Here is a 4,310-nt window from a genome sequence, read left to right as displayed (position 1 = left end):
CTCCACGACCATGTGGTCCGATGCTTCCAACAGGAGCTATTCGAGGATTACCGATTTTTCACCATTAAAAATGCTCAATTTTGCACCAACTTTTGCCTATAACTCAGGCTGTATCGATCGGATCTTCAATCTTGAAAAAGTTTTAAATAGGTGGCACCAAATGCTACATTTCGTTCTTCCACGTCAACTTTGTCCGATGTCTAGCAAAAAAGTTATTCGCGAACCAAGTCCAGAACCCATGCAATGGCTGCCCTCATTGCATACATCACGGCGGTTAACTCTCGTTACTCTATACCGTGGACTTGGTACTTTTTCAGGCATTCGTTGCTACTTCTCGGTTCATGATATTCGTTTACGGTCTTCACTAGGGCATTTGGTGCTCCTTATCGGTTCATGATATTCGTTTACGGTCTTCACTAGGGCATTTGGTGCTCCTTATCGGTTCATGATATTCGTTTACGGTCTTCACTAGGGCATCTGGTAATGGGCTTCCCACTTTCTACTGATCGATCCATACTCACTTGCGTGCACCTAGCCTAGGAAGGTTTCCTATGGCTTCCCATCTTTCTACTGATCGATCCATACTCACTTGCGTGCACCTAGCCTAGGAAGGTTTCCTTGGGCTTCCCATCTTTCTACTGATCGATCCATACTCACTTGCGTGCACCTAGCCTAGGAAGGTTTCCTATGGCTTCCCATCTTTCTACTGATCGATCCATACTCACTTGCGTGCACCTAGCCTAGGAAGGTTTCCTATGGCTTCCCATCTTTCTACTGATCGATCCATACTCACTTGCGTGCACCTAGCCTAGGAAGGTTTCCTATGGCTTCCCATCTTTCTACTGATCGATCCATACTCACTTGCGTGCACCTAGCCTAGGAAGGTTTCCTATGGCTTCCCATCTTTCTACTGATCGATCCATACTCACTTGCGTGCACCTAGCCTAGGAAGGTTTCCTATGGCTTCCCATCTTTCTACTGATCGATCCATACTCACTTGCGTGCACCTAGCCTAGGAAGGTTTCCTATGGCTTCCCATCTTTCTACTGATCGATCCATACTCACTTGCGTGCACCTAGCCTAGGAAGGTTTCCTATGGCTTCCCATCTTTCTACTGATCGATCCATACTCACTTGCGTGCACCTAGCCTAGGAAGGTTTCCTATGGCTTCCCATCTTTCTACTGATCGATCCATACTCACTTGCGTGCACCTAGCCTAGGAAGGTTTCCTTGGGCTTCCCATCTTTCTACTGATCGATCCATACTCACTTGCGTGCACCTAGCCTAGGAAGGTTTCCTATGGCTTCCCATCTTTCTACTGATCGATCCATACTCACTTGCGTGCACCTAGCCTAGGAAGGTTTCCTATGGCTTCCCATCTTTCTACTGATCGATCCATACTCACTTGCGTGCACCTAGCCTAGGAAGGTTTCCTATGGCTTCCCATCTTTCTACTGATCGATCCATACTCACTTGCGTGCACCTAGCCTAGGAAGGTTTCCTATGGCTTCCCATCTTTCTACTGATCGATCCATACTCACTTGCGTGCACCTAGCCTAGGAAGGTTTCCTATGGCTTCCCATCTTTCTACTGATCGATCCATACTCACTTGCGTGCACCTAGCCTAGGAAGGTTTCCTATGGCTTCCCATCTTTCTACTGATCGATCCATACTCACTTGCGTGCACCTAGCCTAGGAAGGTTTCCTATGGCTTCCCATCTTTCTACTGATCGATCCATACTCACTTGCGTGCACCTAGCCTAGGAAGGTTTCCTATGGCTTCCCATCTTTCTACTGATCGATCCATACTCACTTGCGTGCACCTAGCCTAGGAAGGTTTCCTATGGCTTCCCATCTTTCTACTGATCGATCCATACTCACTTGCGTGCACCTAGCCTAGGAAGGTTTCCTATGGCTTCCCATCTTTCTACTGATCGATCCATACTCACTTGCGTGCACCTAGCCTAGGAAGGTTTCCCTTTGGTACCGACTTCCATCTACGCACTCGATATAACCTAGGTACTTGGTACCGATGATGGTTAACACTCAAGCATTTCTTGCATCCTGCGTGCAAGGAACCAATTTTCACTTCTTAGGTACGTTTATGGGCCCGCATTTATCCAATATCGCTCCGATGGCCTTTCGCATTATTTCATCCGATAGCCCTTGCCAAAAGCTACCAAAAGTTCCTCCACGGCCATGTGCTCCGACGCTTAGTTTAGGAAATATTCGAAAAAATTCAAAATAGGAAGCATTTTCTTATTGGAAAATCACCTTAAATCGATGGCCATTTTTTGGGCAAAAACTTTAACGTCTTCCCGACTTTGCGGGAATTGCGAATTTTAGGCACCCAGAGAAAATCTTTTACTTTAAGGGGGCGGCCGCGAAGTTGCCCAAAGTCTCGGACACAAAAATTCTCAAGTTCCCCACTCTAGTAAAGCGACCTATGAGTATCTCCTGGCCCGCGAGCTCTGCGAGCGGGCCAGCTTCGGCGATTTTTGCCTTTTCGCCTAGGCGGTTCTTCTACGAAATTGGTCCACAGCTTTTGCTCAGAAAGCTAGCATTTGTTGCAACAGTTAGGTACTTGGTACCACATTTTGGTATCCATTTGGGCATTTGTGGCAACTACTCGGTACTTTGGCCCACATTTCGCTCTACTCGGGCCTCTATGGTGCTACTTGTCGGTACTTTTGGCCAACTTAGGCCAATTGGGTGCAACTTGTGGGTACTCTGTGGGTACTTTAGGGCATATTGTGTCTTTCGGGTGAACCTTCGCGATACTTCATGGGTACTGATGGCCAACTTAGGAACATTCAGTGCAACCTTTGGGCCTAAGGAAATTTGTCCAACTCTTTGGACTTAGAAAATTTTCTGGACTTAGAAAATTTTCTGGACTTGTAAAAATTTTCAAATGTTCAATTTGGCCCACATTTCGCTCTACTCGGGCCTCTATGGTGCTACTTGGCGGTACTTTTGGCCAACTTAGGCCAATTGGGTGCTCTTTGTGGGTACTCTATCGGTACTTTTGGCCAACTTAGGCCAATGGGGTGCTATATGTGGGTGCTCTATCGGTACTTTTGGCCATGTTAGGCCCACTCGGTGCTATTTGTGGGTACTCTATCGGTACTTTTGGCCAACTTAGGCCCATTCGGTGCTATATGTGGGTGCTCTATCGGTACTTTTGGCCATGTTAGGCCCACTCGGTGCTATTTGTGGGTACTCTATCGGTACTTTTGGCCATGTTAGGCCCACTCGGTGCTATTTGTGGGTACTCTATCGGTACTTTTGGCCAACTTAGGCCAATTGGGTGCTATTTGTGGGTACTCTATCGGTACTTTTGGCCAACATAGGCCAATTGGGTGCTACTTGTGGGTGCTCTATCGGTACTTTTGGCCAACTTAGGCCAACTGGGTGCTATTTGTGGGTACTCTATCGGTACTTTTGGCCAACTTAGGCCAACTCAGTGCTTCTTGTGGGTGCTCTATCGGTACTTTTGGCCAACTTAGGCCAACTGGGTGCTATTTGTGGGTACTCTATCGGTACTTTTGGCCAACTTAGGCCAACTCAGTGCTTCTTGTGGGTACTCTATCGGTACTTTTGGCCATGTTAGGCCCACTCGGTGCTATTTGTGGGTACTCTATCGGTACTTTTGGCCAACTTAGGCCCATGGGGTGCTCTTTGTGGGTACTCTATCGGTACTTTTGGCCATGTTAGGCCCACTCGGTGCTATTTGTGGGTACTCTATCGGTACTTTTGGCCATGTTAGGCCCACTCGGTGCTATTTGTGGGTACTCTATCGGTACTTTTGGCCAACTTAGGCCAATTGGGTGCTATTTGTGGGTACTCTATCGGTACTTTTGGCCAACATAGGCCAATTGGGTGCTACTTGTGGGTGCTCTATCGGTACTTTTGGCCAACTTAGGCCAACTGGGTGCTATTTGTGGGTACTCTATCGGTACTTTTGGCCAACTTAGGCCAACTCAGTGCTTCTTGTGGGTGCTCTATCGGTACTTTTGGCCAACTTAGGCCAACTGGGTGCTATTTGTGGGTACTCTATCGGTACTTTTGGCCATCTTAGGCCAACTCAGTGCTACTTGTGGGTACTCTATCGGTACTTTTGGCCAACTTAGGCCAACTCAGTGCTTCTTGTGGGTGCTCTATCGGTACTTTTGGCCAACTTAGGCCCATGGGGTGCTCTTTGTGGGTACTCTATCGGTACTTTTGGCCATGTTAGGCCCACTCGGTGCTATTTGTGGGTACTCTATCGGTACTTTTGGCCAACTTAGGCCAATTGGGTGCTACTTGTGGGT

This window comes from Anopheles funestus (genome assembly GCF_943734845.2).
Source record: "Anopheles funestus chromosome X unlocalized genomic scaffold, idAnoFuneDA-416_04 X_unloc_67, whole genome shotgun sequence".
NCBI lineage: Eukaryota > Metazoa > Arthropoda > Insecta > Diptera > Culicidae > Anopheles > Anopheles funestus.
Note: the sequence above shows the minus strand (reverse complement) of the source record.